Consider the following 11,321-nt stretch of genomic DNA (forward strand, 5'->3'; position numbering starts at 1 on the left):
CTGGAAGTTTATACTCTTTGACCAGCATTTACCCATTTCCTCCCATCCTCCAGCCCCTGGTAAACACCATTAGTCTATTTCCATGAGTCAGCTTTGGTAGAGTTCGCATATAAGTGGTATCATACAGTGTTTGTCCTTCCCTCTCTGACTTGTTTCACTTAGCATAAGGAGCCCAAGTTCCATCCATGTTGTCACAAACGGCAGAATGTCCTTCCTTCTCATGGCTGAGTAATATTCCAGTGTGTGTGTGTGTGTGTGTGTGTGTGTGTGTGTGTGTGTGTGACATCTTCTTTATCCACATGCCCCAAAATTGTACACTTTAAAAATATTTTCTACTTTTACTTACTTTCCATTGCTGATGTAGAGGGAAGATATTCATCTTTATAATATTGTCTTTATTCGGCAAACTATTCAGCAAAAGACTGAGCTTTTGTATTAGTACTAATAATTTGTTGATTATATTCTGTTTTCAGTGTGGTCATCATTCTCTTTCCTTCCTCTGGTTCTTCTTTGTTCTGATTATGTGGCTGTGGCTAAGCCTCCAGTACTGGGCTGGTCCATACCAGTGAGAGCAGGCACCTGGTCTGGCAGGGGTGCGTCTAAACTTTCTCCATATACCGTATTTGCTGTAGATACTCAATAAAGAGCCTTCGTCAAGTTGAGAAAATATACATTTACTCTAGCTCTGTGAGATTTTTTTTTTTAATTCAAGGGTGTTCATCAAATACTTTAAATGCATAAAATGCATGAAATTTTTCTTCTTTAGTTCATTAATGATAAAAACTACCTTAATAGTTTTTTGCCTCATATTAAAGTCTCCTGTATTCTTGAATAAAACTTAATTGGTCATAACTCTTTAAATACATTGTGGGATACAGTTAACTAATATTTTATTTAGAGTTTTCATATCTAGATTCAAGTATGAAATAGTCTGGTAGTTTTTTTGCATGTTTTTATAATCCTTATCTGACTTTGTAATAAAGGTTACACCAGTCTTATAACAAAGGAGAAACCAATTTCTAGTTTCTAGAACAATTTATATATCTCATGTGATTATCTCTTCCTTAGAAGTGGGTGGAACTTTTCTGTAAAACCATCTATGCCTAGGGCCTTTCAGGAAGAGGGAGGTCTTTGTGTTGTAATTCTTAACTGAGTCCTTTCAACTCTGTGTGCTATTTATTCTTTTTCTAATTTTGGAAATCACATTTTGCCAAAATTACTCAATTTTATTGTCTCCTAATTACAATTTCTCATAATACTGTTAGTCTAAAGTTTTCTGTTGTGTTTGTGGTTTTTTTCAGTGTTTATTCCGTGTTTACATTTTCTTTTTTTTTAAAGCAATTCTTTTTTTTTTTTTTAAGATTTTATTTATTATTTGACAGACAGAGATCACAAGTAGGCAGAGAGGCAGGCAGACAGAGAGAGAGGAGGAAGCAGGCTCCCTGCTAATCAGAGAGCCAGATGTGGGACTTGATCCCAAGACCCTGGGATCATGACCTGAGCCGAAGGCAGAGGCTTTAACCCACTGAGCCACCCAGTCGCCCCACCCGTGTTTACATTTTCTCTTTCTTTCCCTCATTAATTTTTTCATGTATTTGTATATTTTATAATCTTTTCAAAACACTAGCTAACCGGTTTAATGTCTTCTTGTTGCTACAGTCCATTTCTCTGATTTTTGACCTTACCTATATGTTTTCTTCCCGCCCTCCCTCCCCCCTCTCTTTCGCCCTTCTCTCTTCCTTCCTATTCTCCTCCTCCTCCTCCATCTTCTTCTTTTTCTTGTTCTTCTTCCTCTCCTCCTCCTCTACTTCTTCTCTCCTTCTCCTTCTTCAGGTTTATTCTGGAGTTTTTTTCTAGCTCCCTTCCTGCACTAAAAAATTAGCTCCAAGAATTTTTGAAAAGGGGGTTTATATAACTAATAAAAAGGGTTTATGTAGCTAATACTATTTTTATTTTACTTACATTTAAGTGGTATTTTAGCTGGATATAAAATTCTAGATTTGAAATCTTTTTCCATCAACACTTTAAAATATTATTTCATTGTCTTGTGTTCAGTTCTGTTATTGGGGTTTCATGTCATGCTGATTCTTTTTCCTTTTTATTTATTTATTATTATTATTATTATTATTATTATTATTATTATTTACAGATTTATTTGTTCACTTTGGTGGGGGGGGAGCAGAGGGAGAGGGAGAGAGAGTCCCAAGCAGACTCCACACTGAGCGGAGAGCCTCACTTGGGGCTCGATCCCACCACCCCAAGATTGCAACCTGAGCCAAAGGCAAGAGTCAGATGCTCAACCACCTGAACCATCCAGGTAATCCAATTCTTTTTCCTTTTTAGCTGATCTACTTTTTTTCTTTATAGATGTTTTGAGAATTTTCTCTCTGTCATTAATGTTCTTAAATTTCACTACAACATGTCCAGGCATGAGCTCGTTTTTCATTTATCTTGTTTAACACTATATCATTTCAGTCTGAAGTTTTATATTTTCTTTATTTCTAAGAAAGTCTCTGTCATTATGTCTTCAAGTATATCCGCTCGCCATAATTTATTTTCCCATTCTAGCTCCAAAGTCTGTGATCCTAATCACTGCAGTATCCTCCCTCTCTGAAAAGAGTCAACATTCTGTTGCCCTTGTCTATTCAGGTTCTGCCTCCCTCCCCCATACTGTGAAAGGCAATGACAGAGTCCGATTTTTGTATTTCTAGTTCATCAGTGCCCACTGTGTGGCAAATGAATGAATGAGTGAATGAAGAGAATGGAGGAGTGGAGAGACCATACATTCAGAGCATGATGTGCTATCAGGTCAGGGTAGCAACCAAGCTTCATGACAATACTGTGTGCCCACACCAGGAGGCACGATCTCTGGAGGGGGGGCAGCCCCTTTAGCAGATCCAACCCTGTGGGAATAAGCACCTGGGACAGCCAGCCTGGCCCAGCCATGCTCTGAGATAGTGACTGCTGTATCCAAACTGGTTCTGGCTTCAAGCTCTGTTCTGGCAGTGGTAGGGATCCCAAGGTGAAGCTGGCCTGACTTTTTCCTGTCCAGCTATGAGATGTATGGCAAGTTGTCCTTCTCTTTGAACCTCGGTTTTCTCTTTTATAATGTGGGGATGATGACATTGCCTTGTCCAGCTTGTAAGGGTGTATAGAGCAGCAAAAGAGATGTTCAAGTGCTCTTGTAAGTGTGAAGGGTCAAGTGTAACAAGGTGCCACTCTCATCAGGGACACATCACGGTGTACCTAAGAACCTCTAGCCCTTGGGTCTGAGTTCTGAAGGGAGATTACCTCATGGTGATGTGGAGTCCTAGATTTAAATCCTGCTTCCTTAGAGGTGGCCACGACTCCCCACAGGTCTGTGTCTCTCCAGATCATTGGAAAGAGATTTCCAGGAGCCAGAGCCAGCTTCCATCCAGATGGAGCAGCAGCTGTAGGCTGGTGATTCCACCCACTCTTTGCTCTCCCCTCCCACATGCTCAACCACAACTTTGTACTGTATTTCCCCACTCCTCCCCCTTCACCCTCCCCTTCTTTGGTTTCATTGAGTTCCCATTCTGGTCTCCCCTGCTTGTGAGAGGGCCCCACACTCTGAGCCTTTCCCTTCTTCTCTGCCCAGCAGAACTTCCTTCACTGCATTTGTACCTTATGACCCTGCTCTCAGCTAGGCCTATGCTAAGGAATTCAGTCTAAGGGTCTCCTAGCTGTTATGAGTTTACTTCTCATGAGCGCTCTCTCTATATACATATTAGAAGAAATACATATTTCAATAGAGTACCCAAAGTCTTAACCCAGAATGTGTACCAGTGGTGGGAAATGTCAGGTCCCCTGGAGCCTGGTGTCAGGGTGGGGGAAGGACATCTTCCAAACCCCTCAAATAGCCCACATAGGCAGTAATATAGAAAAAGGCCCCCTTGGTTTCCAAGGCACAGACATTTTTCTGGATAAGACTAGCTCTCCTCTACCTAGGCTATCAGCTCTTAGACAACACCATTTCACTTTGGGCTTCTCTAAATGGCCACTCTGATCAACCTTTTAAACTTTATCGATTCATGTGATTTTCTACCATCTCCTCTTTTTTACTTTTTAAGTAGGTTTGATGTCCTTTCAATATTCCCACTTTTCTGATCTTTCATAAAAGTCTTCCTTTTTTATAGCTTTATTTGAAGCAGCTTCAGGTATGAGGTGGGAAATTGGATTGGATTATCTTGGACACCATCCAACCCTCAACTCATTTATTCCATGAAATTTATGACGTAGTTAACACTGAACTAGCACCACTGAGGATCACTAATGATTAAACCTTCAGTTAAGGTTTCTCAGCTTACTGAGAAGATACAATGCTAACCAGCAAAACCTCTTCCTTCCGTGTTAAGATTAATGAATTACTCCGACATCATCTAGTTTGAACATCCCATCTAATCATATTTTTCCAATGTGTTTGGGAAATCCTATCTTAGTAATGACAGTAATAGATGACACACAGTATACAAGGTATTGTCCCAAGTTCTTTAAATACATTAACTTGTTTATTTCCCATAGTGATATTATGACATAATTAATACTTTTACTCCTACACGACAGAAGGGACAACTGAGGCACAGAGATACTAAGTAATATGCCCAAGATCAGAGTCAGTAAATGATAGAGCTAGGATTCAAACTTAGCAGTCTGGCCTCTTAACGACTACCCATGCTACCTCCTGAAGCTCAGAAAAGATTACCGTGCACCCCTGCATAGGTAATTATGCTGTCACATCTCCTCCCAGGAGACTATGAGAACCCCTCCTCTTCCCCCTTATCATTGTACTGTGTGTCTGGGTTTTACCTGTTGCACACTGAAAAGAAGAATTAGGAGACCTTTGAAAGAGGCGAGTATTGGAAGTAAAGATACTGAAGCCACAATAAGAATCAGGAAGTAAGCAATGTTTGAAGGTCAAGGTCAGAAGGGTTGGAGAGGGGAGCAGAGGAGGAAATGAGGGTCTACTGAGGGCTGCGAAATCATAAGCACATGCCATATAAAAGAATATGAAGAGGAACACTCCAAATCATAAAGTTGTCAAATTCATCAACAGAATTTTATTTGAAGCCTAACAGGGTGTTTTGTTTTGTTTTGTTTGGAACTAGACAATCTGATTTGGAAGAAATTGATTTCTCAAAATGGATTTGGAAGAGCAAAGGGCCAAGAATAACTGAGAAACAATTTTGAAAAAGTAGAACGTGGAAGAACTTGCCCTACCAGATATCAAGATTTATTATCAAAATATTTCGTAATGAAGACAACAGAGTTTGGGCAAAAGGATAAACCTTGGAACAGAATGGAAAGCCTAGCCACGGGCCCACCCATGTTTGGAAACAATACCAAGCAGAGATGATATTACAATGCGTGGGGAGAAGGTAATCTATTTAATAAATGAATCCTAGAAATGACTATCCATATGGAAAATACAGAATTAGACTTCTCCCTTAGATCAACCCTTCGTAGATTAAAGAACTAAAAATAAAAAGCAAGACTTCAAAGCACAGAGTGAAAATACAGAAATATTCATTTTTTTTCTTTTCTTTAAAGATTTTATTTATTTATTTGACAGAGAGAGAGAGACAGCAAGAGAGGGAACACAAATAGGGGGAGTGGGAGAGGGAGAAGCAGGCTTCCCTCGGAGCAGAGAGCCTGCTGCGGGGCTTGATCCCAAGACCCTGGGATCATGACCCAAGCCGAAGGCAGACACCCAATGACTGAGCCACCCAGGAGCCCCCAGAAAAATTCTTTGTGATCTTAACATAAAGAATAATTTCTCTTTAAGAAAGCAAACCAACAAAAAAGAGAACATAAAAAAATCGATAATTTTGACTTCATAAAAATTAACTTTTCCATAACCAAAGGCCATAATGACAAAGTGAAAAACAAGCGATAGCCTGAGAGAAGATACATGCAATGAGTGTAACACGTACAGAAATCCCTCAAATTAATTAGAAAAAGATAAACAGCACTTGGGAAGAAATGGGCAAAGAATATCAACTATCAATTTGTAGATAATTTGTAGAAAAGGAACCCCGGAAGGTCAATAGAAATACAAAAAGATGCTTGCTTCCACTATTAAGCAAAGAAATACAAACAAAGCAACAGTAAAATATCATTCACACCTATTAGATCAGCAAAAATTTAAGTCAGCCAATGCCAAGTGTTGGTAGAGTTGTTAAATCATGGAAATGCACTCCCTCCTAGTGGGATTGTAAGTTGGTACAAGTACTTTGGATAGCAATTTGGCAATAGCTAGTAAAGTCGTAGGTGGTCATGTCCAGAATTTCTGCTCCTAGGCATCTAGCCTTGTATGTGGGCACAAGGAGACGTGTACTAAGATGTTTGCTGTAGCTTGGAAACCACCTAAATGTCCGTCAACAAGAAAATGGATAGCTGAATCGTATTATAGTTCTACAAAGGAGTATAGTACAGCATGTGTTGACATAGATAAAAATCTCACAATTATAATGCTAAGGGAGAAAGGAACACAGCATTAAGATTCTGATACTGTATATAGACACGTATGTAGCTTAAAAGCTGGCAGGGAGTAATAAGTAATACTTTATAATGCTATGGATACATAAAAATGCCATAAAATAATAAAAAATATAAAAACATGCATGAAGAGGACTAACACTGAATTCAAAACAGTGCTTAGCTCTGGGAAGTGAGGGAGGAGATGGGCTGGAGAGGAGTACAGAGGGGAAATCCATTGTATCTCTAATATTTACTTTCTCTGAAGTAGAAAGACCTGAAGCAAATAAGACAATATGCTAATATTTGCTGTAGCTGATGCGGCCATCATTAACACTGCCCACCGAATGTAGCTGGCTCTCTGCCTCCCAGGCCCATGGTAGGATTGCATTTCCCATCCACTCTGAAGTTAGGGGTGGCCTAGAGACTTACTCTAGCCAGTGGACTGGAGTGGAAGTGACTTCTGGTTCTGACCAAAGCTTTGGCCAACATGGCTGTGCAGAGTCAAACCTTCTCTCTTCCCCAGTCCCTGAGCAGACACGATGTCTCCAGGCAGCCCGTGGGGGACAGGTGGATGGGTAACACATGAACTTTGTTGCTTTCAGTCATGGAGATTTGGGGATGTTCATTAGCACAGCACAGCCGAGTCTTTCCTGACGGATACAGCTGGGAAGTTTGTCCACTGGGGTTCCCTGTATTATTAGTCTCTGATCTTATCTGCGTATTGAAAAATTACAAATAAAATTTTAAACGTTCTTCATTTGGACTGGGTTAATCCTATTCCTCAGTCCATAACACGTTATCCGTACTGGTCTGTGCAAGGCCCTGCTCTTGTTTTATTGATTTTTCTTTTCTTTTCTTTTCTTTTTTTTAAAGATTTTATTTACTTATTTGACAGACAGAGATCAAAAGTAGGCAGAGAGGCAGGCAGAGAGAGAGGAGGAAGCAGGCTCCCTGCTGAGCAGAGAACCCGATGCGGGGCTCCATCCCAGGACCCTGGGATCATGACCTGAGCCGAAGGCAGAGGCTTTAACCCACTGAGCTACCCAGGTGCCCCTAATTCTTATTTTCTTATAAGTACCCCAGACCCAAGATGGAAGCAATGTTGACCTGCAGGAGATCTTGCTAAGAGGAGTGAGTGATGGGCTCGCCCTCCCTGCCCGAGTCCAGCTCTCCTCCCTGCTGTACGCTAGCCTGCAGTGTCTCTCGGCTGGGGGCGGGGGCACCCGAAACCCAGTCAGAAAATCTTAGCTCTTCTCCAGAGAAGCGGAAACAAGAACTGTGATGAACGCAGCGGCCCCCAACTGTTGCTGACTCTTTGTAGGGCTTTGAGAAAACTGGTTTTGCTCTTCGTTTCCAGTTCTCTGATGTGTCGGAAAACACCAGTCTTGCCCCCAGGAAGTCCCTTTCCTGGCCCCTTCGAGCCAGCACCTGCCCTCCATCCCTAGCAGCCCCTCACCCTGTCCCCAGAGGCCGGTCACCTCTTCAAGAAGTACTAGGAAAACTCTCTCCCCCACCTGTTGGCTTCCAGGTTCCTTTCCAGGGCTGCCTGCAAGACCCCAGAGAGAGGTGGGGGAGGAGAGAGGGCAGAGGGCAGTGGAGAAGGAAGAGAAGCTTGTGCTCCTGGCCAGTTCTGTTCCTCGAGGCGCAGCGAAAGGCAAGCGCGGCCTGGAAGTCACCGTGAAAGGCGATGCCTTTGAGAAGTTCTGTGGAAAGAATGATATCATGGCCAACCACTCCCTGCCCCCCCCCCCCAACCTTTTTTCCAGTGGGAGTGAGAAGTAAATAGACTGACACATTTTCCAGTCAGGGAGCAGTTCTGGAGAGCAAGTTTACCTTGGCACCGGCACTCAGGTGGGGCTGTGAGAAACCTTATCTGAGCTTGCCCGGTAAACAAGGAGCCCTCATCTCCCCGGAGCCTTGGCCACCACACAGGTGACCGCAGGAGGCAGGTGAACGGGGTGAGCAGAGCAGCGGCCTGGCCAGAGCCCCAGAGCCAGACTGGCCCAGGGTGGGGGGCAGGGGTGAGTGGGGGTGGGGGTGCAGACCATGGTAGGTAATTATTGCCTCGATTTGATTGACGAACTCATTACTGACTCTGGCAGTTGCCAAGAGAAATGCATCAAAGCCACCAGATTCAAAGGTAGCATTGATGTCCCTGAATTCCATGATTCTCCAACTGTAATGCATATATGGTCACCTGGGGGGTCTCATTAGAAATCGCATTTCTAACAAGCTTGAGGGGGAAGGGGTGCTGCCTTTCGGTGCTGGCCCACCGACCACGCTGAGTGAACAGGCTCCGCGTTCAGATGACTGTGGGCCTGCTACACAGTCGAAATAGTAGCCATTTGAGGAGCTGTCTTGACTCTGTCAGGTGCTGTGCAGGTGTTTTCTGCCATCCAGCTCTTACTCGCTACACCAGCTCTGCAAGGTGGGGGTTATTACGCCTGCGCTCTCCTTGATGGGCAAGGAACTAGAGGCTAAGAGAGGTTAATTCATGTGATGTACGTGTCATTGCCAAGAGATTTCATTCCTACCTTCCTTCCCCTTCCCCATGATCTGAAATATGCCAAGGCCAACGGCTGACAAGCAGCTTGTAGTTGGGCAGGGTGACTGTGCCCGTGCCCATTTGCCCTCTTGATCCCTGAGAATGAGCAATGCCTTTTGTACGGAATCATCAGGGCCAAGCATAGGAACTCAGGAACCCTAGAATCAACATGGGGCCCCGTAATTCCTGGCCTCGATCGAGGCAGCTCTTCAGAAAGGTGGACAAGCCTCGTTTTTCCATCCCTCTGGCGCTGACGTCTTCGCTCACAGGATGTGCCACTGGAAACTCTTCATACCTAGAGCAGATGCTTTGATGCGTCAGCTTGGAAAGAATGCCTCTTAGGGCCATTCGGAAGACAAAACTGCCCCAGCTTGTGGGAACACCAAAGCGAAGGCAATTATAACTGGACCGACTGACCCGGAGATCTTTAAATGCCTCGAAGAACTGGGATGTGCTCTTGCAAAACCCAGACTGCCTCCAGCCATGAACTTGCATCATGTCCGGATCTCACCGAGCACGGCAGCCACCCCACACCGGGGCGTGGCCTGGGGAACGAGAGACACCCCCCTGCGGACCTGTGGGAGACTGGAGTCGGGGTGGTCCCTCAACAGGTGGGGACACCATCAGCATCTAAACCTCATCCAGAGCGGTTCAGAGATGGGACCGCGATGTGCACGGCGGGGTGGGGAGGGCCAGGTTCAGACCCTCCTGGGGAGCCATCCCGGCTTATACCTCCCAGTTGTTTACCTATAAGATGATTCTAGGAGGCATCCGAGGGAGTTTACAGACATTACGTAAAATAGAGCAAAGTTAAAAAAAATACGAGAGAATACGAGGGGGAGGAAGATTAAGAGAAAAGAGGATCTAATGGGGGTAACACTTTCCCATATACCATAAGGTCCCATATACTTGGGCTAAGGTGTCTTCAAATCAAGCTGTGACTCCCTAACCTAAATCCCCCGGCGCTCCCTGCACCCACGAGGTACAAGAAAGAAGCAGAAGCTTCAGGGACACGTGCATATCCAGTCCATTCCTGGTACTGAGGCTCCCCATAGGGGAGAATCAGAAGTCCTCTGATACCTTAAGGGGGAAGTCCTAAAGCTCATCCCCAACACTACTCTATGGGCACTGCTTTGGCACCCTGAAGGGCGGTCTTCTTGGGCCCTCTGGGCCCTGCCTCTCTGGAAATCTGAACTCAGTCCTTCCCCCAGGCCTGGTGTCATCCTCACTCAGGACTTTGGGGAGTGAGCCCCTTGTGCTCCCAGCCAACCTGCTGACATGGATGGGCAAACTGGGGTCACAACATGCACACCATCCACAGACTGGGAGCAATGGTCTTCCTGCAATGAGCCTCTGGGCACAGAGCAGTCTCCTTTCTTGGGACAAGCACAAGCCAAAGGACCGGAGGACCAGACCAAGTGCTCGTCCTGAGTTCACTCACTGACTGTCAGAGCTGAGGAAAGGCAATTCCTCTCTCACCGCCTCAGTTCTGTGGCCTGCAAAATGGGGGGCATGGGCTAGCGTTCCATGTGTCCCTCCCAGAGGATTCCCCAAGCTGCAGCCCTCTGCAGTGCATGACAATGTGAAGAGAGGCCATAACGCAGAGTTGCAAGATTTAGGTCTGTGGTAGAGAGAGAAATGTGCCACCTGGATCCCCTGTCACAGGAGGACCCACTGCCCAGCTGTGGTAGTGGGATCGGGAGATGGCCTCTAGCCATCAGCTCCTTTCGGATTGGCACCAGCCAAAGAGAGCCACCTCTTCCAAGACCGTGTCCTTCCCCAGGACAGCTCACACGGCGGGCCCAGCAGAGCCAGGAAAGGCAGACCCTGGAATTTTGTCCACTCCAACAGGTAAGATTTGCTCCCCAGCTCCCCGTAGGACTGGCCAAGATTGGTGGAGCCCGCTTCTCCATGAGACTTCCTTCTGGGCCCGCTCCCGCTTTTCCTGCCATTCCTGGGTGTTGGTCCCAAACCCTGTTGCCACATCTGCCTCTGAAGAACCCATCCGCCACAGCATCCAGGCACCCCCAGAGTGGCCAGGCACCTGACCTTCAGAACTGAAACCTGAGCCACCATGGACCCAAGAGTGAGAGAAACAACCGGCCTGGTCGCTAGGACAGCACGTGTGGCCAAAGCTACAACTCGGCGCTGTCCTCTCGTGGGAGCCCCGCTCCCTAAAAGGCAGGACTCCCTTCCCCCCAGACCAGCTCCTCTGCACTTGGCTTTCCAGCAGGTGGTGCCAATTTTGCAGTCCCGGCTCAAGACATCCAAGGCTTCT

At 45.3% G+C, this 11,321-nt stretch overlaps 1 long non-coding RNA gene across 1 annotated transcript; it reads left to right on the top strand.

Annotated features, from left to right (window-relative positions):
- Positions 1–2,255: 2,255 nt before the first annotated feature.
- LOC125109395 (uncharacterized) lies at positions 2,256–5,430 on the top strand. The gene is made up of 2 exons (XR_007130216.1): positions 2,256–2,317; positions 5,127–5,430. It is a non-coding gene; the product is annotated as an uncharacterized LOC125109395 (long non-coding RNA).
- Positions 5,431–11,321: the final 5,891 nt, after the last annotated feature.

The sequence above is a fragment of the Lutra lutra genome, chromosome 9 (genome assembly GCF_902655055.1).
Source record: "Lutra lutra chromosome 9, mLutLut1.2, whole genome shotgun sequence".
Classification (NCBI taxonomy): domain Eukaryota; kingdom Metazoa; phylum Chordata; class Mammalia; order Carnivora; family Mustelidae; genus Lutra; species Lutra lutra.